Genomic DNA, 25,102 nt, shown 5'->3' on the forward strand with positions numbered 1-25,102 from the left:
GAGGAAGCACAGACTCTGCTGAGGAAACGTGAAGCCTCACTGGGACAGTGTGTCCACAGGACGCCTTTGGTTGACACCTAATTACCATCTTCCTTTATGTGCCACCAGGGTCCAGCCATACGGAACTACACTCAGCACACGAACTTACAGTTGACTAGGAAATGCATAGATGGGTCTTCGCTAACTACACTGCTGGGCAGAACAGAGTGGTAACTGCTGAAGGTTTGGGAATTTTGCCGTGTTTGGTTTGGATTTGAGGCAGGGTCGCAGGTAGCTCAGGCTGGCCTTGAACTCCTGATTCTCCTCCTAAATCCACCTGCTGAGTGCTAGGATTACAGCCGTGTGCCGCCACCTCACCCAGCTACAAGGACTTTTCCAGTGAGGTAATCTCGATGCCACTGGTCTTTTCCTGGTCAGATTTCTCCAGTATTCTGCTCATTTCAGGAAGGAGATTATTCACAAATGGGTCCCACCTGCCCCCAGGGGAGAGTAAGAAAAGATAGTTTCTCAGGAGAGATAAAGCAACACTGTCCTGAGAAGCAAAAGCTTACCTGGGTCAGGGCACCACCCTCTCCCTTCAAAAAGGCTCAGTCGTGTACACAGTGTCTGGGAGCCAGCAACACCAGGGTAGGACCAGGACCAAGGCGGAGCATGTGGCACGTGATGAGCAGATTCCTAAACCGGAGATCAATAGTATCTACAGAGAGGAACCTTGAGGGGCGGCTTACACCTGCTCCCTCCCCCACCTCCGGGTCCTGAGCCCTCTTCCCATGCCTGGAAACCACAGACATCGTCAACACGTGCAATATCATGCAAGCACGTTAGCGTGCTCCTGGAAGAGGCAAGGGTAAAGAATAAGACCATCTGGCATGGTAGCACAGGCCTACAACCCTGCTAACCCACACACCAAGGCGGGCGAGCAGCAGGAGACGGAGCTGCCTACAGGAGCATGTATTGACCCTGGTTGGTGTCCTGGTTATTTTTCTGGGAACTGGGACCAAATAACACGTGACAAGAAGCAACGTAAGGGAGGAAAGGTCTATGTTGGCTCGGAATTTGAGAGCGTGCACACGCATGCACACACACTTATTAAACAAACAAAATGTAATAAAATTCGTTACCAAAAGAAAAAAAAGCTCTATTTTATATAAGAAAGGTAAGTACTTACTAATTTGTAAAAGTAATTCTAGAAAGTACAAATCAAAGTCAGGAGCTTTTCCCTCCAAGCTCTACCAAGCCAGCTTTGTTTGCAACTATTATGGGTTGGGACCACTGAACACTCTATTAACAATCACATCCCAGGATACCAGTTTCCTGAGACTGATGAAGATCCTGAGACTACCAGGAAGCCTGGGCTTCCTTTTGGTGATGCCCGAGAACAGGAAAAACTCAGGATAATGCTGGGCACCTGATAACTCCTTGTTCTCTAGCTACTGGGGAGGCTGAGGCAGGAAAACTGGAATTCTGAGCCTGCCTTGGTAATACAGCTAAAACTCCACATCAAAAGCAAGCAAACAGCCAGGCATGGTGGTGCATACCTTGAATCCCATCGAGGCAGATGGATCTCTGTGAGTCTGGGGCCAGCCTGGTCTAACTTGTGGGTTCCAAGACAGCCAGGGCTACATAGCAACTCTGTCTCAAAACAACAACAAAAAACCATCCACAGCAAAAACAAGCAAGCAAGCAAAACCTACCAGGATGCGCTAAAGCCTGGGAATGTAGACAAGGGGTCACTTGCCTAGCTAAACGAGGCCCTAGAGTCATCCATCTGTACCCCCCTGTACTAAAAAAAACTACAGATTTTCATTACAATACAGGGTATAAATTTATTATAACTTCAATCTCAGATTAAATCCTCTTCCGCTTGGTTTATATCGCTCTGTGGTATTAACATTTCCTACCTTAATATACCCAATAAATACCTATTTAAATGAATGCACTAAAAGGTAGGGACTGTAACGCCGAGATTAAGGGAGAAAGCTACTTCAACCACCACCAGTACAAAAAAATCAAATTGGTTAAAAACAAACAAGCAAGCAAGAAGATGTAAGAAAGTGAAACTGAAATCCACAGCACAGGAATCTGGCAGCATTTGCTTGAGTTTTCTGCTCTGTAGGAGAACAGCAAAAAGAGGTTTCCCTACAGACCCTGGAAGGGACTCAATGTCACCCGGCTTGATCGCTTCGCTCGGTTGCTCCGAAGGGCATTGTTTCCATATCACAGCGGACAGCAGACATGTCCGTGCCGTGGTAGGGTTACAGTGTCCTTGAGACCCACGTTCCCACTCACTTTTCATTCATTCACTCATTCCTTCCATTTCTCCCTCGGCTGTCGCCAATAAGAGCTTGATAGGAATCAGCACACGGAGTCTATGGCTGGGGTCCACCACCTAGCACCCCGTGCTGGGAATATCCTCCCAGCCAAAAGCTGTGACTCACGCCTGCTGTGGCCCCAGAGCTTAATGGAAACTTGAGAAATACTTGGTGAGCTGAATAACACGTGAGAGATTTCCTAGGTCAGCTCTCATTCCCTGCTCGTGACCTACCTAGTACCTGGCAGTACTAGGTGAAACAAATTATCTATGTATCTAGTACTCCCTAGAGCTGGGGCTGTAGACTGACTCCTGGCCACCACACCAGACATTTCACAGGGGGACCCCCGACAGAAGATTCTGGCAGAGTTAGATTCATAGACCTTGAAATACTGCTCCTGTTCTGGTAGAGGTGCCGGAATAATCAATGTCTTCCATTTCCGTGGGAAGAACGCGTCTCCAAAGCCATTTAGCACGTTATTAAAGAGTGAGCTTTTCTTAAGTTCCAATCGGGGGAAATGAGTCAGGTGGCTCCATGGTTAAGAGCACAGTTACAGAACGAGTTCTGTTCCCAGCACCCACTTTAGAAGCTCACAGCTGTCTCTAACTCCAGTTCCAGGGGAATCTGGTGCCCTTTTCTGGCCTCTCCGGGCACCTGCACTCACAGGTAATACATATAATTGAAAATAAAGTATTTAAAAGATGTTTTAAAAGGTTCAATTAGCTAGGCGGTGGTGGTGCACGCCTTTAATCCCAGCACTCAGGAGGCAGAGGCAGGCGGATCTCTGTGAGTTCGAGGCCAGCCTGGGCTACAGAGTGAGTTCCAGGATAGGCTCCAAAGCTACACAAAGAAACCCTGTCTCGGGGGGGAAAAAAAAAGATTCAATTAATGGTCACATAAGAATCAAATGAAACTCAGTGGCTACAGTGACCTTTTTTTTTGAGTCTTTTAGCTGCTTCTCTCCAGGGGCCAGCGTGCACTTTCAGATCTTCATAACTCAACCTCTGATTCCCCGCCCCCCACCACGTGTTACACACTCGAACACGTGAGAACTTGGAGTGCACAAGAGTGGGTGCAGACATTCTCTCTCCCTCTCCTCATCTCCCCACCCCCACCTCCGGCTCCCCGCAGCCTGGTTTTCATCTGCAGACTCTCCAGCATGTAAACGGTTCAGAGTAAAACCCCCGACGCGGCCCAGTCAGCACAAACGACGACGGCCACAGGCATTTTCGAAGACTTTCCGACAGCACGGGAGGCGAGCACGGGAGGCCAGGCTGCCTGCCTCGTTTCTTGGGTTACAAGGGTGCACAGGCCGTGCCGCACACCTGTCTGTCCTACTGTGGTCACGCTGACACATTTCCCACGGCAAATGATACGTCCTCGCGGCTTTGTCCCCGGGACGGAGCTCAGAACTTCACGGGCTGAATCAAGCCTGCTCTGAATTGAGGGGAAGTCAAGCATGAGGAGGAAGTGAACTGAACCCCACCCCCACCCCCACCCCCAGCGTTGCTAAGAAATGTTTGACGCACCTAAGACCCATGCTTTTCCAAGTGGCTGGCTGGGAGGGTGGAGCCAGGAGAGAGAGAGGCCAATTACTGCACCGGAATCAGAAACCCTTGGACCTCACGCACGCACGTACTGAACTTGACAATGGCAGAATTGGTTTTAAGCCTGGACATAGGGTGGGGTTTTTACCACAGATTTGGAGCCAGTGGTTAAGGTCTGGCGTTTTTATCTCCCCATCCCTTCCTCTACCCCTCTCCAGTTTTGAAATACGCCCTTTAAATAACTAAAAATCAGAAAGGAAAAAACGAGGGTAAGAGAGTAATGTGGGTTTTTCTAGGGCAAGGGATCTTTTCCCAAGGGTGCTCTCCAGGTGGTCACAGAGAATCTTAGGGTGATGGGTGGCTGAAGAGAATATTCTCGTGCAGGTGGATGAGATGGGGCTTATTGAGGAGCAGTGGCAAAGGTCTGCTTTTGAAGGAGAGCCCAGGGCAGTGGTGAGGACTATCAGTTCAGAAAAGTTGAGGAGGATTCAAGGGTTTGAGCAATCCTAGCAGTGAGCTACAAGTCTTCCTACAGGGTGGGAGAGAGGTGTCTGCAGTTAAGGGCGGTTCTTACAGCACCCACTTGGGGGCCCACAACCATCCGTAACTCAGTTCTAGGGGATCTGATGGCCGCTTCTGCCTTCCAAGAGCACCAGATAAAATGCATGTGGTCCGCAGACATACATAAGATCAGAAATAAAACAATTCCAATACTCTGTTGCCCTTTTGATCTCCGACAAAACTTAAGAGTGTGGAAGAGGCTGATCATCCGATGATGCTCCCACCCTGCCTCTCAATTGCCGGGATGACAGGCCCGCGCCACCTTCCAAGTCAAGCAGCGCTGGGCAAGCGCTGTGTGTGCATCACTTTCCTGCCCGATGCCCACACGTCCAAAGTGGGTGTCAGATACCCCAGACCTGGAGTTACAGTGAGCTGCCATGTGGGTGCTGGGACTGAACCAGGATCCTCTGGAAGATCACAGTGTTATCCCTGAACCATCTCTCCAGCCCCCAATTTTAAGACGACAGCATTCACTGCCGCATACACACTTCCCTTAGCAAGCACAAATTTGCAAGGGAGCAGCCAGGCGTAGAAATAAGAAGACAGCTGGGTTCATCTGCAGGAGGAAGTAGTGGGCCAGGCTGGACTCACAGGTTATTCGCAGCAAGTTTCTTCCTCAAGTTGTAAACCACAATCTTTATTAGTGAATTAGACTCTATACTTCCTCCTCTGCCTCTCGCCCTCCAATTCTGTGATAAGGTCTTGGCAGAAATCAAATTGGGCCGGGCATGGTGGTGCAAGCCTTTGATCCCAGCACTTGGGCAGCAGAGAGAGGCAGATTTCTGTGAGTTGGAGGCTAGCCTGGTCTACAAAGAGAGTTCCAGGGCCACCCAGGACTACATAGTGAGACCTTGTCTCAAAACAAAACACAACTGGCAAAAACAAACAAACAAATAAAAGCCACAACAAGTTCATAGGATTAGATTACCAAATGAATCGTTTTCAACACCCTACCACCACCAAAAATATATGCATTGGTGTTTTGCCTGCATGAGTGTCTGTGTGAGGGTGTCAGACCTTGGAGTTACAGACAGTTGTGAGCTGCCACGTAGTTGCTGGGAATTGAACCTGGGTCCTCTGGAAGAGCAGTCAGTGCTCTTAACCTCTGAGTCATCTCTCCAGCCCTCGTCACAACTTTTTAAAAGATTGATTTATTTTTACTTCATGTGTGTGTGAGTGCCTGCATGTATGTATGCATGTCACATGTGTGCTTATTACCCATGGGTGCCAGGATATCGTTGGACCCTCCCCCCCAAACACAGTTATGAGCCACCATGTGGGTGGTGGGAATCGAACCTGAGTCCTCTACGAGAGCAATCACACCCACTGATGACAATTTGTAGTGACTCAGAAATAGGTCATTTTAGAGTTGTACATCAGTAGCAACTTCTTTACCACAGACTGCAGATTTCTATAAGTGAAAGCGTGAAAAACGAAAACGGCCCTCTAAAAATTCTTTATATCTTTGTTTTCTTCAGCATAAAATCAAAATTCTTTCCCCTCCCCCCCTCTCCCTTGTTTGTTTTCTTCAAGTCGAGTCTCACTTTTTCGCCCAGGCTGACCTCAGTCTTACAGCAAGTAATCCTACCGCTTCAGCCTCCTAAATGCTAGGATGACAGGCAATGAGCACCGAGGTTGGCTAAGACCATTTTTAAACAATACCGGCCTGCCGGGTGTGGTGGCACACACCTTTCATTCCAGTACCCAGGAGGAAGAGGCAGGTGGATCTCTGTGAGTTCAAGGCCAGCCTGGTCTACAGAGTGCTGGGGAAGAGATGCTCCACTGCCTTTTATAAGCCAGCATCTCTGGTTATTTCATTTCTACCAAAAATACACCATCTGAATCACTATTTCCTACAATTAAAACAAATCTCTTGATTGAACAACAGAGTGCTCCAGAGAAGCTTAACCCATGCACCAGCTGAGAGAGCGAACAGGAATGGAGAGGGGTTTCTCTACATCGCCAGCCTGGAATGAGGAGGACCAAAGGGGAATCAGGTCCCTCACCGGGGGAGTTTGAAGCCACCCTGGGCTATGGAAGTCGGGTTCCTGAGTTTCAGGGTGAGTGAGATTCTGTCTTAAACAAAGCGTGGCCAAGCAGGTGTTTCCTAGTTCTTACAGTAAAAAGTCATTATTGAAAAAGAAGAAGAATGAAGTCTTTGTTGGGCTTCTTCCCAGGGTTTGCATATGCAGCTGACACAGGGGAGGCCCTCATTTAACAGTGGTTAATTTAAATGTTGGGGTTTCACAATCATTAATGGAGGGAAAGGTCACGCGGGCCAATATTCAGTCTCTTGAATTCACCATTTAGGAGCCCAGGCTCATTCATGGTCACAAGCTTCCTTCTAGGAATCCTTTGGAAAGGAAGGCCAGCAAAAATCCCCGGACTTCAGCGGTGTGCCAGACTATGACACAGCAAACACGACCTCAACAATGCTCCCAAACCCACCCAGTGTCGGTCTATTTATGGAAAAAGTTAAGCGTCAAACAGAAAAGACCACTGTGCTAGGCAGGGCAAAGGTCCCAGCTGCTAACTGGATTTTTACTATAAAACCCAGACTAGAGAGGCAGGAGATCAACCTTGGGACGATGGCTTTTAGAGCCCACCGACATCCAAGGTACCTTGCTGGCCACCTGACAGCTTGGAGACCATTCTGGCCACCAACTGCATCTTTTATCGCTCGGAGACCTCTTGATTTCATTTCTGCTATTATCCCAAACAGGGTATGATGGTGTACACCTGTGATCCCAGCTTTCAGGAAGCTGAAAGAGGATTACCACAAGTTCAAGGCCAGCCTCAATTATGTAGCAGGTATCAGGCCAACCAGAGCTACATAGGAAGAACTTGTCTCAAAATATAAAAACAAGGGGTCTGGAGAGACGACGTAGCAATTGAAAGCATTGGGTGCTGCTCTTACAAAGGACTCTTACAAAGAGTTCTGTTTCGAGCACCCATATTGTATATCATAACTGTCTGAAACTCCAATTTCAGAGAATCTGATGACCTCTTCTAGCCTCCTCCAGTACCAAGCATACACACGGTATGCAGACATTCATGCAGGCAAAACACTCATATATTTAAAATAAAAATAAATCTTAACAAAACAAAACAAGGCATGTAAAATGCTACTGACCATGCATGAGGGCAAGTGTAGAGTATATAGGCAACGGTAGAGTATATGTGGAATCCTAGTGCAGGAGAAGAGGAGACAGGAGGATTCATTCCTGGGGCTCACAGGCCCACCAGCCTCGCATTTTCAGCAAGATGCAGGTCTCGGTGAGAAACCCTGCGTGGTGGTTTGAATTAGAAATGTCACCTATAGGTTCGTGTATCTGAACACTGTAGTTCCTGGTTAGTGACCCTATCTCAAAAAGGTTGTGAAACTTTGAAGAGGAAGTATGTCCCTGAGGGTGGGCTTTGAGGGTTGTCGTGCCCCGCCCCCCAGATTTGTTTTGCCCAAATATGTATGTGTTCTATGAGGGTGCCTGGTGTCTGTAGAGGCCAGGAGAGGGTGTTGGGTTTCCTGGAACTACAGTTGTAGACACTTGTGAGCTGCTGTATGGTGCAAAGCCCTCTGCTAGAACAGTAAGTGCTCTTAATTCCCGAGCCATCTCTCCAGCCTGGATTCGAGTTGTTTTTATAGCCTGGCCCCCACTTCCTGTTCCCTCTCTCTGCTTCCTGTGTGAGGATGAAATGTGAACAGGCAGCTTCCTGCTTTTGCCACCATACCTGCCCCCTGCCATGCCATCTCCACCACGACCTCTGGCCTCTATGTGTAAAACACACACACACATACACACACACACACACACACACACACACACACACACACACACTCCACACACATACTCTTGGGGATCATCAGACCCATTTCCTGTGCACAGAGCTGTCTTTTCCAGGATCCCCTCCCTCACCCCCAAAGAGGTCACCAATCCTATGGATGAGCAGGCCTTCTGGTCTCATAGCTACTGACCCTGGTTTTCTTACAGTCCTGCAAGTTAAAGGTTAATTTTAAAACTGAATCTAACAAAGCACCACATCTATGTCTAGTTACAAAGAAGACATCCCTTCATCAGCGGGTGTGGTGTGGATCAGTTAAGACGAAAGAGAAAAGAGAAGTCTCTCAGGCCTCCTGCGTTGACCTTGGTTATAAGGAAGAGAATGGAAGGACACTATTTTCAGACCTGTGACAGGTGACATGGTGACCATGAGCGCACTTGTTGGGGAAAGCAGAGAACCAACCACACGGCTTTGTGCAAATCACCTGACTGCTCAGTGCCTCAGTTTCCCCTACGACGAGAAGGGGTGGATGATCCCTAGCTAGCAAAGTTGCACGGGAATTGTGGCTGAAACCCATAAAGCACTGGGTGCAGTGTGTCATACACGGGAAGCACACAGAGCGTTGTGCGATCTGGAAGGCCACTGGAGACCCGTGGTAATGCTGACACAGTTCACCACACACTGTGTGGTGGCAGTGAAGGACCACTGAGAAGCACTGGGCTCTGAGGAGGAGGAAAGTCTGCATGTCAGCTCTTTTCCTAGTCAGAAGTATGATCTGGGCTTCTCTATTTTCACTTTCTCAAGCTAAAGATGGACATATTTAATTTTGCAAGACTAAAACAAAAGGTAACCATGGAAATTATTTGAGAGAGTGATTTTTAAAAAGAGGTGTTTTATTTTAAAACTGGGTTTCCATGTGCATCTGTGCGTGGGTATGTGCGCAAGAGGGAAGTTGCCCGTGGAGGCCAGACGGGGGCGCTGGATCCCCTGGAGTTGGAGTTCCAGGCTGTGGATGAGAGAGAGTGCTGAGACCCACACTACACTTGGGTCCTTTAAAAGACCACAGAGCCATCTCTCCAGGCCGAGGGAGTGATTTAAAAGACAAAACAAAACAAAACAACCCTGTACAACTATAAGATGTTGTTCCTGACATTGTTCATAAAGTTAAAGAAGATTTATTCAAGGTAAGACGATGATTTTTTCTTTTAAGTAAGTAGTGCCCCATGAAAGGCTCTCTACCAATAAACAGTGAAAAGAAACAAAGTCCTTGTTGCAGAGATTGTGGGCACCTTTGCCCTTTCTAGAAGGGACTTGAAATATTCAACAGAGGCACTATCAGGGTAGTTTCATCGATTCCACCCACGAAGCCTACCTGCCCTCACTGAAAAGATCAGCCCATCACGTGGGCCAGACTAATGCAATGTTTAAAACATAGCCCTATCATCTGCACCTAGGGACAGGCTCACGTGAAGGCTCAGGCCGTTTGGTATTCTAAGAAAACCCCTCCCTGCCTCCCCCGGACAAGAATCTGGTAACTTCTTTCCTAGAATGCACACTTCTCTGAACTCTACTCACTAAGATGTACCCTTGAGACTGAGCCCAGCAAGCAGAACCTTTGTGAGCTGGCACCGTGAGCATTTCCTCTGGTCCCACTTCAAAACATGGGATCTTTGACACTCGGGAAACTTATCAGCAACCTGGACTTAATTCACTTAACTTTCTTGACGGTTATTCTTTATCCATGCATACCAAAACTTGATCTTAGGGGAAAAAAAAACCTTAAAGTGGCTGAATATGGGGTTTAGAATATATAGAGTGTGTACGAAAAAGCCCTAAGCAGGGGCTGGTGAGACAGACAGCTCAGCACCCAAAGGTACTTGCGGTCAAGCCTGATGACCTGAGATCGAGTCCCTGGATGCATGTGGAGGGAGGAGGGAGCCAACCCAACCTGCCCTCTGTCCTCCACACGTGTGCTGGGGCATGCACTTCCCCCCAACACACACATGAATAAATGAATGCAGTAAGAAAAATCCATAAGCAAAACAAACAAGTTAGAACCCAGAAAGTCTTATCTTTAAAACAAACGAATTACAAAAGGTCAGGCCTTTCTAACAGAGGACCCGTGTATTCGTCCTACTAGGTAAAGGTTGAGCTAGGCTGGGCTACCTGAGGCCGAGTGCTTGCCGAGCCTGGAAGAAGCTCTAGATCCGGCGCACGGGCGCTGAGGGGGGCTGGGGGAGTCTTAGGACACAGTGGTGGCAGGGTGGCTCTCGAGTGTGGCAGGGAACAATCTCCACACTGAATTAAGCTCCACTGCGGAACTCCAGCAGCTTCTCGGGCTGGGCGCCTCATATAAAACAGCGGCAGTTGCTCCTGAGGTGACGACTTCGGTTAAATAAATGGCCCTGGGCAGAGCACTTAACAAACACACTCCCCGAAACAGGCTTCTCCTTCTGCCCTTCCAGGTGATAACATTTTCATCCCACCCTTTCTGAGGTCACCTAACTCTGAAGAGCTGGCACACAGGGATGGGTCTTTAGCTCACACACTCATATCTTCAGCTCCTGAAAGAATTTAAAATTGGAGTCTCTTTCTACAAAGCAGCATTAGGTAGCAAATGAGAGGGTGAATTAGAGCTACCTGGGTAACTATCGCAGATATAAGCGCCAAGTGAGTGAAGCCAGACACAGGTTGTAGACCGCAAGACTCCATTTGTATGAGGTTCAGCAACAGCCAAAGCTGTGGTGGTAGATGATGGTTAATGCAGGGGTGGCATGAGAAACTCAAAGGAGTCGTCATACTTAAAGAACCGAGAATGAAACCAGGCAAGGGACGAACAAACACCTGGAGTCTCAGAACTTGGGGGGTTGAGGAAGATCGCCACTAACTCAAAGCCAATCTGTGTATGCAGTTAAGACCCTGACTCAAAACAAAACAAAAAAAGGACTGAGAGAAGAGAACACATCCCGGAATGAGTCATTAATAAACAGTTAAAGGACGGATGGGTGGATGGGTGGATGGATGGATGGATGGATGGATGGATGGATGGATGGATGGGTGGATGGATGGATGGATGGATGGATGGGTGGATGGATGGGTGGGTGGGTGGGTGGGTGGGTGGATAGATGGATGGGTGGATAGGTGAATGGATGGATGGATGGATGGATGGATGGATGGATGGATGGATGGATGGGTGGATGGGTGGGTGGATAGGTGGGTGGGTGAGTGGATGGGTGGGTCTGGTAAGATTGTATTACTCACTGAAAACCAGAAATGTTATTGAAAGCTAACTCGATTAAGTGATGAGGGCTGAGTGAGGCACTGATTTATGGCACAGCAACAAGTCATTAGGAGTCATTGCCATTTTGCTTTAGCAGAATAATAGCAGGTTTTCCCCTGATGCCCATGACCCATCTAAGTTCAGGTTCTTATCCACTTCAGCAGTGGGTGGTATGGGTTCGATCTCACAGGGTGGGACTAAACACAATCAAAAAGTGGTTGGTTACTCGTTCCTGTTATCCCAGGACTTGGAGGCTAAGCCAGGAGGATTGATGGAGTTGGAAGGGAGCCTGGGCAACACCATAATTTCTAGGCCAGCTGGAGCTCTGGTGTGGTGCCCTGTCTCTCAAAACAAACAAATGTCTGGGTGTGGTGTCCTACACCTTTAATACCATCATTTAGAAGGCAGAGGCAGGTGGGTCTCCTGAGTTCCAGGCGAGCCTAAGCTACATAGTAAACCCCAGGCCAGTTGTGATTATACACAGTGAGATTGCACTTCAAAAAGGAAAAAAGATGTAAACTCTATAGCATGGTGGCACACACCTACAATTCTAGCAATCCAGAGGCTGACACAGGAGTTCAAGGTCAGTCTCAGTTACTGAGACTCAGCTAGTGAGACCGCCTCAAAAGAACATAACAAAAGAAAAAAGAAAAAAAAAAAAAAAACCCCGAGTACTACCAGCTACTCATAGCCAACTTGACATAGAAGCATTATTACCCCATTTAATAGCAGCAATATGTCATTCAACAAAGCGATGAAACTGTAGGGACCCCCTGTGGGCATAGACTGACCTCTGGTGATCTTACTGCCGCACGCCTTGGGATTTACCTAGAAAAATTGAAAGGAAGGAACTTCCCCGGTGAGATCAAGTTTGCAAAAGAAGATCTAGGAGTCTCTTGAAGTGGCTGGTGTTTAGGCCCTTTCCCAGGGCCTCTGTTCCCCGATCACATTTCAGATTTGACTAATATTACCTCCTTCAGAGAGTCTGGCGTGAGCGCACAGACCCCTCTGCTGGCCAAAGTCTCCCTTTTGGATTTGTGGGGGTTCCTCAGATGGCCTAGCTGCATGTGTTGGAAAACTAGGTGCACCTATGGGACAGATCAGTTTTCATACCCGTTTTGAAAAAAAAAAAAAATTCACCCTCGAAACAGGGTTTCTCCGTGTATCCCTGGCTGTCCTGGAACTTGCTCTGGACACCAGGCTGGTCTCGAACTCTGCCCCTGCTGGTCTCAAAGGCATTCGCCACCACGCCCAGCTAGTTTTGAAATCCTCAGGGTCTACGAAAAGGTTAATCCACTTTTTGAAAGTTACGTAACTTCTCGGTGGTCAAGGTAGTTCAATGCCTGGCTATTGAGCTCCATTTCCTATTCCACAGAGAGGTCCGTACGCCATCTCTCCCCGGGACTGTGTCTTCTGACCTCCACAGTTAGATGGAGTCCTCTCTGCCGAAACACACAAGGCTGACCTGGAAACTTTAACGGGGGGGGGGGGGGGGGGGGGTCCTCCTCTAAACTTGAAACCGTCACCCCTCCCAGCTCTTGTACAGTGACCAGAAACTCTTCACCGAGTCCGCGGTTTCATTCTGCCGGCCTCACTGGCAAACACTGACTGACTCGGGATCCCCTTCTGGCAGAACCGATGGAATCCTCAGCCATTACCACGCACCTCACACTTACATCTACGACCACGGAAAAAGGCCAAAGACCTCCATATGCTTGCTGCACCTCATTTACTGTACCGTGACACCATCCCCCAAGAGTTGACACCCACTTTTTTTGGAGCTGTACTTTTTCAGGATTTCCTATTTCCTGTTTGGATTTCAGCCACAACTGTGAGTATCCGTGTCTGGCATAATCACAGCGACAATTGGACAGTTGATCAAAAGTATACAGTTCAGGTTCCCTCTTGATCACATGAGCTCAAATTTTCTACCCCCCTCCCCCTCACCCCACCCCCAAAAGAAGTCTTTACAGTGTTCCCAAGGAATCTCCCAAGTCCATTGCCAACAATATAAAGAGACTTTGAAATCGCTGTGCCTAAAAGTCTAGATCCGAAGATAAAGCCTGCCTCCACTGACCTTTAATTTGTACTTATCTTGTCCAAACTTAACACAAGAGGGACGGGGGTGGAGGGAGGGAGAAAATTTTCAAGAAATCAGAGCCGCCATTTAGCAAAGCTTTCGATAGAATGAGTCACCACGTACAAGGCACAAGGTGACACTTGGCCTCCCAGAGTCCCCGGACCTGGCTCCCGGCGCTCAAGTCCCCGCAAAGGCTCAGGCCCCCAGGAACTCTCAACCCTCTCCCCCATGACAAGCTCGGCCCCTCTAGTAAAACTGAAAACAGCAGAAGGTTACCGAGTCTGCGGGGACAGGCAGCCACCAGCAAACGAGAATTTACCAAGAAAGTCTTCCCGCCTGCCCACCCCACATATTTCCCCACTCTCTGTCCCCACCCCTGCAAGGGAAGGGGGCCCGAGGCCAACGCCATCCGTAGTTTGAAATATTAATAAATATCAAAGTATGAAACCGGTACCTGCCAAACACCTGGCGCTCTCTCGTCCCCAGCTCGCCCTCGCCTCCCACGCTCTGGCAACGGAATGCCCTTCAAAACCATGGCTCAGTGCTTTTGGTAAATGTTTTACGAGACACTAAGCAGCCTTTGGTCCCACCCTGAGAGCAAACACCATTGAGGGAACCCAATATAATGGTAGCAAAGCTATCTCGCGATGCACAATAATGTCAATGAACCAGCAGATTTCCACACTTCCCCTTAAGAAGGGGAAATAAACCCAAATCTGAAGTGTGTGTGTGTGTGTGTGTGTGTGTGTGTGTGTGTCCGGGTGGGGGTGGGGGGATTTAGCAGGCAAAGCTTCTAGAAATAGAACGGGACACCGGGGGCCTTAGAGGTTTTTCTGTTTTGTTTTGAAGGTTAGGTATGACGATCACCTCGTTCTAATCCCCAAGCAAGTCTCGGCTTGTCAAACCGAAAAGGTGTCTGCGTGAAGAGTTAATACAGGAGAGCTCAAGGGTAGAGTTCCCCGGCACACCTGCAGACACAGCAGCAGGCGTGCGTCTGTTTATGGGGCACTATTCCTATTGACTGGGGAGAAGCCCCCCTGGAAAAGGCATCCTCCGCACTAACAAGCTCACTCCCCCATTTCCCACAGCCCAAACGTCAGTCACAGTTAAACAGCAACTGTGCCCCGAACCAGAAGTTTGGCATTCCATTCTGGTTAACCATTAGAACCGAAGGACAGCAGAAACCGGCACCGGGCGATCGGCACCCACGGCGGGTCAGGTGCTTCCTAGAACCCGGGTTAACCAAATAGAGAAGGGACTGACTGAGAGGAGAGCTCCCGGGGCCACCTGGGCCGGAGAACCTCCGTCCCGAGCCCATGTGGGCGACAAGCACGTACCTGCTCTTGGCGCTCTGGGTTGGACAGTGAGCGGAGATGGTAATTTCGCGCTACCTACCAGCCTAAAAGGAGAGCAAATGCGTCTAGAGAAGCATGTTTGCTTTGGCAGACAGGTTAGGCGAATAAAACCTTTTTTTTTTTTAATCCCCACCCCTGCGCCCGTCCCCAAGAGCATTCAGAATTCTGTACTTCGTACAAGTAGACGTGTGGAAAACTGAACGCAGGACTGGGAGCCTGGCTTTTCTATACTCTAGCTGTGTGACCTTGGGCAACTATCTCCACCTCTCTGAGCCTGCTTCTTGATGTATATCAAACAAACAAAAACACCCATCCAGAGCCAAGGGAGATATCTCAAAGAACTGACAGTTCTCCAACTGGGATCTTCGGCGCAGGGTTTGAAGGGCCGTGACAAGGGTCCCCTCACCCCCTATGTGTGTGTGAACCCCGTCTTATTTTCCATTTCTTCCGGTTACAGAGGCTTCAGTTCGGCAGTAAGTTTCCCTTCTCTGGGGTTGGAATGACTAATCTGTTCTGGGTGGGTTTCACAAATGACCCTTTATCTGCCTGCTCAGGGGCGGGGCAGCAGGGCCGGCCAGCCCAGGGCGGTCTTCTCCTCTAGCTTACACAACAGTTCAGTGCACACTGCCCTCTAACACAATTAGCTAACCAGTCCTGTACAGACACTCCCACCCCCATCCCCCCACCCCCGCCCCACCACCCCGCCCCCCTTTCCTACCTCGACAGCCTAAGCACGCTGTGCTGTGCTGAAGAACACAAATTCTCCAGCTCAGGCAGGCCTTGAACTTACGATCTTTCTGCCACAGCCTCTTGCTGTGGTATTTGTTTTTGTTTTCCCTCCTGATGGGTCTTTCCATCTCTCTAGTCTCACCCTGGGCTCTCAGCCTCAGTTTCCTGGTTTTTCTTTAATCCCAGCACTGGGGAGGCAGAGCCAGGTGGATCTCTGTGAGTTCGAGGCCAGCCTGGTCTACAGAGAGAGTTCCAGGACAGCCAGGGCTGTTACACAGAGAAACCCTGTCTCGAAAACAAACAAACAAACAAAAAGACAAACCTCCAAAGCTAGGTATAGTGGTTTATGTCTGCAAACCCAGCACTCAACTCTTGAGAAGCAGGAGGGAGATCAGACTGAGCTGAACAGTACAACTCTGTCTTAAAGAAACAAAACCGAAAACCAAGCTTCATTTTTACAGGTGTTTTCCTGATGGGTGTTAAGTTCACCATGTGTGCAGTACCTGAGACGGCCAGAGGGGGCGCATCAGATCCCGGGAACTGGATTACAGATGGCTGTGAGCAGTCAGTCATGTGGGTGCTGGGAATCAAATCCAGCTTCTCTGGGGACATTTTTCCAGCCTCTAAAGATTAATTTTTTTTTAAAGACATAGTCTTATGCTGGAGAGATGGCTCAGGAGGGAAAGGCGCTGGCCACCAAGCCCAAGAGGACGGAGTGTAGTCCCCAGGACTCAAACAGTGAAAAGAAAGCAGACGCCCGAGTTCTCTCATCTCCACGTGTGCTCTGTGGCACATGCACACACACACACACACACACACACACACACACACGTGCGCGCACACACAAATGCATGCGTGCACATACAATTAATCAATCAACAAATAAACAATCATTAACATGCCATTTAAAAAAGATATAATATCACTGTGTAGCACTCACCCCCACCCCCTTCCGCCACAGCATCTCGCATGCTGGGACCCAGCATCGTTTATTAGCTGTCTAAGACTCCAGGCACTGGATTGTGTGAGATCTTTCTTGGTTCAGACTTACAGGAGACAGCCTAGGGACACACGGCTGTGCTGATCACAGAGCTGAGAAGGACCAGTCTCGGACTGAGCATTTGACCACGAAATCCAACGAAATAGTATAGATTCCCCCTCCTCTTTTTTTTTTTTTTCTTTTTCTTTTTTCCCTGTGTTTACAAATTTGATATTTAAACCCTGTAGGCTGGCCGTGGAGAGACCTGCCTAGCACTTGGCCTGCTCTGGTTTAAATATGCTGTCTCATGCTGGTCACGGATTGATTTGTGTCCCTGAGAGAGGTCAATGTCTTCCACACAGGACATGTTTTCTTGCTTGGTTGGCTTCTTGCTTTCATTTGTTGAGGTAGGGTCCCACTTTGTATCCCTAGCTAGCCTCATACTTCCCACCTCCTCATTCTAAATCCCCATTCCAGGTCAAGGTTTTGCCCTGTGGTCCTGGGGACATCAGTATGCCGGGGGCCCCTTGGGTTTGTTCTGTTTCGTACTTTTGAGACACGGCCTCGATATGTAGACCAGGCTGGCCTTGACGATTCAGAGGCCCTCGTTCCTCTGCCTCTGAAGAACTCTCCCTGGACATTTCAACTACAGAGTTCTGAAAGGGCAGAATATTCTATCTGGAGAGACTGATGCTCACTTCCAAAACACCTGTGCACGTTGGTGGCCCAGCTCTGCCCTGGACATCTGTGAACCTTGTGTATATTTAGCCTGTAGCATGGTTTCAGATTTTTGAAAGGAGTTTTGAGTTCTGGAACATGAGAGGACAGAAGAAACGAGAGGTAGAGATGTAATCTAGAAGGCTGAAGTCCCTCTCATTCCAACTCCTCAAATCTCAGAAAAGGGTCTCAGGTAGTGTGGTTGGTGCATATGGCCTTGGAAACTGCCTATCACCCACCCTGGCCTCAACCTACACCCTAAAGAAGGCCTCAGTGGCTTTCCCCATCTCCCCAAATTATCTAAGAAACACAAAGCTGCAGTGGGACACGATGAATCTACACCATCTGGTTCTTTAGTCACTAGACCCACAATTCTCAAAGGGAGGTTCCAGGAACCCCAGGAAGCTCACCCAGAAAAGCGCTTCTTTTAGGTACTAGGTCAAGATGGCTGTCTCAGGGGGATCACCTGTGTGACTGAGATGCGCCACAGACTTGCCCCTTTCCTCCCCGGAAGCCATTTGTATGAGAAAGAGTCAACTACAGCTCTCTCTTCAGCCTTGGGCTTTTGGCAGACGCTTTCTAGCAAATGAAGGAAGGGAGCCTGGCACTTCAGAGACCGCAGCTGTTTCTAATTCTAGCTGTCAGAGTCGGGTTAAAATTGGGGGAAATTTGCGTTGCTAACATGGGGTTGACAGCTCGCCAATAATTACAGGCTGCGTTGGGAAGATCAGTTCTGACAGTAACAAATTTCAGTGTGTATTGTATAATAAAACATATGCCGGTGTTTTACAAATAAGCGAACCAATATTTTCCAAATGACCGTGATGGCTGAGCATCATCCAATGAGAGTTCACGCTAGGCCAAGAACATCGTCAGTGGAACAAAGCATGAAGGATGTCACTGATGTGTTCTAGAGACTCCGTAACGCAACTAAGCTTTAGGAAACTACCCCTTATCGGGCTGCGGATGTAGGGCAATGGTAGAGCACTTGTCTAGCATGCTCAAATTTCTGGTTCAGTTCCCAGGAACACACACACACACACACACACACACACACACACACACACACACACACACCCCTCACAACAGAGGCACCTAAGTTAGATCTACAATCCCAACTACTCAGAGCCAGCCTGGGCTACAGGAACTTCAAAGCAGGCAACTCAGTGAGACTGATTCAATTTTTTTTTTTCTTCTTAAAGTTAAAAGAAGAGGCTGGAGAAAATGGTTCAGTGCTTAAGAGTACACACTGCTCTTCCAGATGACCAGAGTTTGGTTCCCAAGACTGTAACTCCAGCTTCAAGAAATCTGATGCCCTCTTCCAGCCTCTACAGGCACCCACACTCTTGGGCACATACTTGCCCAGCCCCCAGATAAACACAGAAACATAAGTAAAACTGAGTCTTTTCAGAGGGAAAAAAGATGTTGAATGAGGATTTGGGCTATGGCCCAGTGGCTGAGTCCCTGCCTAGTATTGATTCCCAATATGGAGAAAACAAAAATCTTCACAGGCTCCTGAAAAGTCTGGGGAATACAGCAAGATACCATCTCAAAAGCAAACAAAAACAAAAACGTGTTTGGTTCCCATCAAGAACACAGAGTTAACAGATCTAGCAAATAAAAATTTTATTTTAGTATAATGCATTCTGTGCACTGTTTGGGACACATTTATACTAAAAAATTGTCTGCTTATGTGAGCTTCCTATGGAACTGGGCATCATCCCACTACGTTTTATACACTTTTAAGATAAAACTTTGAGAAATGTTCTCTTTTTTTTTTTTTTTTGTTTTTGTTTTTTTCTGAGACAGGGTTTCTCTGTGTAGCTTTGCGCCTTTCCTGGAGCTCACTTGGTAGCCCAGGCTGGCCTCGAACTCACAGCGATCCGCCTGGCTCTGCCTCCCGAGTGCTGGGATTAAAGGCGTGTGCCACCAACGCCCGGCGAGAAATGTTCTCTTAAAGTATGTTTCTCAAATATGTGCTAAAACACTAGTACCATTTTCTTTTTGAGACAGGGCTTTTTATAGTCCAGGATGGTCTAGAATTTGCTACTTAGCCAAGGATGACCCTGAACTACTGATCCTCCTGCCTCTGCCTTCCAAGTGCTAGGATTACAAAGATGCTAAGTTTTTCTTTTATTAGTCTTTTTAAATAATATTTTTATTTTTTGAGATTTCTAATTACATCATTTCTCCCTTCCCTTTCCTCCACCCAAACTTCCCATACAACACTTGCCACCCACCCCCAAACTCTGCTCATTTTCAAATTCTTGGCATCTTTTTCTTTCACTATTGTTACTATATATTCCTAAATATATAAATACAACATGTATAGGGGTTTCAGGACTGACCATTTGGTATACTCCCTTTTTATTTACTCATTATTTATTTTGCTTTGGGTTGGGTTAGGTTTTGCTGTTTGGTTTTTTGAGGGTACAGCCTCACTCTGTAGCCCAGGCTGGCCTGGAACTCCTGGTGATCTCCCTGCTTCAGCCTCTGGAGTGCTGGGATTAGAACAATCCATCATGCCTAGCAGTAAATTCTAGACAAAGGCCATCTCCTGCAAACACTCCTGAGCCAACTCCACTTACAACACTGATTTCTCCTCCAAATGAGAAAACTAAACCCCAGAGAAACCAAGTGAAGCCACTGACTGGGAAAAGAAGGCCCGGAGCTGCCCACTCAGACTCCAAAATCTCAGTGGGTAGCCACTGGGCTTCCTTCCACTGTCTTTTGAATAATGCAGATTCCCCAAAATGGTTGATTTTTCCGACTTATTTGCATCTCAAATTTCAGTGAACCAACCTCTGTTGCTCACCTGCTGTCTGTCTCACAGCAACAAGGAAACCAAGAGAGCGGTGTGTGTGTGTGTGTGTGTGTGTGTGTGTGTGTGTGTGTGTGTGTGTGTGTGTAACTAGCTACCCAAAGCTGCCACAAGCATTTAGACTCAGGGTGGACTTTCCTACCCACGCCACCCTATGCACGATGACTGTCCTTGTTCTGGGCTGGGAGTCCCATGACGGAGAGCTGTGCAATGATACCACCCCTACTATGGATGGGAAGCCACTGGGAACCTAAGCTGAGCCTAGAATCAGCATTGGGAGTACCTTGGGAATTCTTCCAAACTGGTTGGTATGGGCCAACCAAAGCAAACACAGCATGGTTATAAACCAAAGTCCTGCTTTTACATCATCATGGCCCTAGCTTCTGGGTATAACTTAATGAGTTTGGGCTCCATAGCAAAAAAAAAAAAAAAAAAAAAAAAAAAAAGGTGTGTTATGTGTGGGGATGCTTGTATTTTGTTGGTTTGCTTTGCCTTTTTTGTTTTTTTGTTTTTTTGTTTTTTTGAAACAGGGTTTCTCTGTGTAGCTTTGCCCCTTTCCTGGAACTTGCTCTGTAAACCAGGCTGGCCTCGAACTCACAGAGATCCTCCTGCCTCTGCCTCCTGTGTGCTGGGATTAAAGGCGTGCACCATTACCGCCCGGCTTGCTTTGCTTTTTAATTATCCAGTAAGAGGGCAAGGATATGCATGCCACTGTTACAAGATCAGCAAAACCCAGGAAAATGGATTTGCCAGCAGCCATAGGGAGGTGGGGGGGCTGCCTTTAGTGACCAACCACTAGAATATAATGCAGACCACAGCAAACAAGGAGAGGCACCCCCCTCCCTCACGTGGAAAAGATTTTCTCTAACAAAGGCAAGTCAGCTCTCTTCTAAAGTTTGTCTCGTGTGTGTGTGTGTGTGTGTGTGTGTGTGTGTGTGTGTGTGTGTGAGCATTTTGCCTGCACGTGTATATAGACATCCTCTGGGTGCCCGAGGAGGTCAGAAGAGGATGTGAAGTTAGTTACAGGTGGTTGTGGGCCACCATGTGGGTGCTGGGAACCGAACCTGGGTCCTCTGCAAGAGCAACAGACTCTTAACCACCGGGCTGCCTCTCTGGTCCCTAACCCTTTTTCATTCTTTCTCCCCCCCACCCCCACCCCCTCCCCGTCTCTCTCTGTCTATCTCTCTCTCCCTCTCTCATGTCTATCTTTGTTTTGTTCTTTCTTCTTCTTCGGTTTACCCTAACTGTGGGGGTTCTAGCAGAGGGAAAGCGAGCTGGGTTATGCTAATAGCAGTTGTGTACACAGAAGCCAGGCGGGGCGGGACATGGACGGGAGAAGGAAGCTCGTGGGGAGCCGCCAGGCCCAGACTGGAGCCTCAATGAAGAAGAGAACACTTGGTACCACGGGAGAAAACAGGTTTGTGGGGGAGGGGAGTCTGGGGACCCCCCCAAGGGCTCTGGACACCTGGCCCGTGGGTACCGGAGAGAAAAGTGCGAGTCGCTAAGAGAGACCATCTGGGCCAGGCTGGCCGGGCTGCAACCCGAGTGCAGACCCTGGCTGAGCACGCCCTCGGGCCTCCCCAGAGAGGCCCCCTTATCTGCTCTCTCTCGGTCTAGATCCTCCAGCGTGGACCAAGGAACAACGGGACAGGCCGAGCTCCCTCTTGGGTGGCTTTGTGGAACCAGGTGCTATTCCTCATCTTCCATCCCTCAAGATGCCTTCAGAATTGATTCTTGGGGCTGCGACTCATCAAATTCTCAAGCCAAGCGCAGAGCCTCAGCCTCCTGCTCCGGTCCCAGCCCCCTGCGGCCAGTACTAGTTTAGCGTGCTAGTCCATTCCTGTAACCCCAGCACTCAGGAAGCAGAGGCAAGAGGACTGCCACAAGTTTGAGGCTAACCTGGGCTACATAATGGGTTCCAAGCTAGCCTGAGCTTCACCGTGAGACCCTGTCTCCAAAGGCGGACCATAAGAACAAGGGTAGCGAGGCATGCCCACTTCACAGCACAAGTGATCTCTGTGCTAAGAGCCACAAGGTCACACGGTTGACCGTATGTCATTTTCTTCCTTGTCTCCCAATTCAACAAAAAAACGTAAAACAGGCTGGGGAGACAGTCCGGCGGGTGAAGAGCTTGCTGCGCAAACGTTAGGACCTGAGTTCAAATCCCCAGAACCCAGGAAAAGCTGGGCACAGTAACACCCTCTAGAACTCCAGAACTCCCACGGTCGTAAGGGGGGAGGGGCAGAAGAGTCCCTGGAAGCTCCAGAGACAGCTAGCTGCGCACAACCTCAGAGACCCTGTCTCAAACAAGGTGGGAGATGGAAACCTGTGCTGATAATGTATATATGCACTAACAAATAAATAAAGCTTCTCTGAAGATCGATCACAGGGCAGAGCCAGCCACAGCGTTAGCCACAGAGGCCAGGTAGTGGTGGCACACACCTTTAATCCTAGCACTCAGGAGGCAGTCAGACTCTGTGAGTTCAAGGCCACCCTGGACTACACGAGATTATTTAAAAGAGAAATAGCCAGGCCCCAGGGTGGCACACACCTTTAATCCCAGTACGCGGGAGTCACACGCCTTTAATCCCAACACTAGGAAGGCTGAGACAGGAAGTGATAAGGCTGGGCAGAGAAAGGAATGTAAGGTGGGTGGAGACAGGACTCGGAGGCACTCAGCCTGAGGATTCATGGACACAGGATCTCCCCTTTTGACTGAGGAGCTGGCGAGGTGAGAAGTGGCTGTGGCTTCTTTCCTCTGATCTTTCAGCATTTACCCCGATATCTGGCTCTGGATTTTTATTAGAAGACCAATTAGGATTCGTGCAACAAAAACCAGCAGAGAATCTGACCTCCATATGCACACCGCGGCACACATGTGCCCGCACTCACACATGCACATATACACAAAATAATCCCTTAAGTAAAACAAACAAATGAACAAACCAGGAGGCTAGAAAGATGGCTCAGTGGTTCAGAGTGTTCGATACACAACCCTGAGGACCTGGGTTACACTTGTTAACCCCAGTGCTGTGTGGGGGCAGAGACAGGAGGACCACTGGGAATTGACTGTGAGCCTAGCTAAAGACCCGAGCTCCAGTTTCTGTCTCGAAGCAATAAGGTGGAAGGTGATAGAGGAGCCACTAAGCAACCTCCCTTGGACTTCACTCAACGCATGCACTCGGGAATGCACAGCCGTGTGTGAACATACAATAACGATACATCAAATCCAATTTTAAATATACATCCATACACAGCCATTGAAGGCTGACAACAACCGTCCAAACTCCACTAGAATGTGGACATTTAGACGCATTAGATGTCTTTCAGTTTTCCCTCTTTCATGGCTATTGCAGTGATGTGAGCCTAAAACTATAACTTGGGCTACGGAGGTGATCACAGCATCAAGAGATCTAAGTTCAAAGCTTGGCTAGTCCGCCGGGCCTCAGTCTTAGTTTCTTGATTTTAGAATCAACGAGCAGGTCTACACAAAGGTCTTAACCTTTCCTCCTGATATTTAGTCAACGGTAAAATGGAATCTGTGGTGGTTTGAATGTAATTGGCCCCCATAATCTCACAGGGAGTGGCACTATTAGGAGGTGTGGTTTTGTTGGAGTGGGTGTGGCCTTGTTGAAGGAAGTGTGTCACTGTAGGTCGGGCTTTGAGGTTTCCTATGCTCAGGATACTGCCCAGTGTTACACTCAGTTGACTTCTTGGTGCCTGCAGGATGTAGGATCTCAGCTATTTCTCCAGTACCTGCACGCTGCCATTGCTCCCCACCACGATGATAATGGACTGAACCTCTGAAACTATAAGCCAGCCACTCCAATGAAATGTTTCCTTTATAAGAGTTGCCATGGTCATGGTGTCTCTTTACAGATAAAGTCCTAAGACAGAACCTAAGAGTTATCTCTCCCCTAAACCCAGCTTACAGCAGAACACAGATTCGTATATGTCTTTATGGGACTTTTTGGGAGGGAGGAAGTTATAGTTTTTGTGGTTTGTTTTCTGAGACTGTCATATATACCCCAGGCTACCTTCAAAGTCACTGTGTGAACTAAGGTAGCCTGGAACTCCTGGTCTCCCTGCCCATGTCTCCCTCCTGAAGGCTGTTATGACAAGTGTGTGCCACCCACCCGAATCTTTGTTTGTTTCAGGTGAACATGACCTACAGGCTGTTTCAGTAGCACACCACCCCTTGCAACCTCAGTTTAGATATAAAGTAACTAGTTTTATGGTCTGAGCGATAAGGGTGGTTTTTAAAGAAAGATTTATTTATTTATTTTTACGTGTCTGAGCATTTTTCCTGTGTGTGTCTGTGTGTGTCAAGTGCATTGGTACCTTCCAAGGTTAGGAGAGGTCATCGGGTTCCCTAGAACTGGGATGACAGTTGTGAGTCACCCTGTGGGAATTGAACCTGCATCCTCTGGAAGAACAGACAATGCTCTTCACCACTAGGCCATTGCTCTAGCCTCTTGCAAAGAGGACCCTTTGTTGTGGTTCACGGAACCTAAGGCCAAGCCGTATAAGCGGCAGCTCTATTTTTGGACAGAACTCCACCATACTAAGTAATGGCTTTTTCCTAGGAGTCAAAGGTTTTTACAGCCTCCCCCATCTCCACAGATCATGAAGGAAAAACAGAAACAGAAAAGAGCAATTCTCCAGGCTAGAAAGCAAAAGTCTAAACTGCTGTTTGCCCAACACGGGATGTACTCCATTGGTGAGTTTTATAAAAATACTGATGTCCAGGCTCCTGTTGGACCAACTAACTCAGAGGCTTGGGTAGAGCTGGACATGTGTTTGAAACCCGAAGCCCAGGAAGATAGATGCCCATGGGGCAGAGGGACAGGGAAAATCCAGATCTGATCCAAGTCTACCCTCTGTCACCCTGGTTCAAGGTTCTAGGCAGCACCCGGATGAACGAGAGCTGAAGTTCAAGAT

At 48.3% G+C, this 25,102-nt stretch overlaps 1 protein-coding gene across 16 annotated transcripts in view; it reads right to left on the reverse strand.

The window, feature by feature from the left end:
• The window catches only part of Rbm47 (RNA binding motif protein 47), a 135,213-nt gene that overhangs the window by 46,567 nt on the left and 63,544 nt on the right, over positions 1-25,102 (reverse strand). For 4 of the 16 annotated variants that reach the window (XM_076546370.1, XM_076546371.1, XM_076546369.1 and 1 more), the window contains one exon: positions 552-675. The exons of 9 other annotated variants lie outside the window; for them this stretch is intronic. The gene's annotated coding sequence lies outside the window, so the exon portion shown is untranslated. Of the gene's footprint in view, positions 1-551; positions 676-14,014; positions 14,165-14,897; positions 14,966-25,102 lie in introns of those variants that run through there. 3 more of the 16 variants (XM_042257469.2, XM_076546373.1, XM_015993454.3) reach the window with 3 other exon arrangements.

The sequence above is a fragment of the Peromyscus maniculatus genome, chromosome 10, assembly GCF_049852395.1.
Source record: "Peromyscus maniculatus bairdii isolate BWxNUB_F1_BW_parent chromosome 10, HU_Pman_BW_mat_3.1, whole genome shotgun sequence".
In the NCBI taxonomy this organism is placed as follows: domain Eukaryota; kingdom Metazoa; phylum Chordata; class Mammalia; order Rodentia; family Cricetidae; genus Peromyscus; species Peromyscus maniculatus.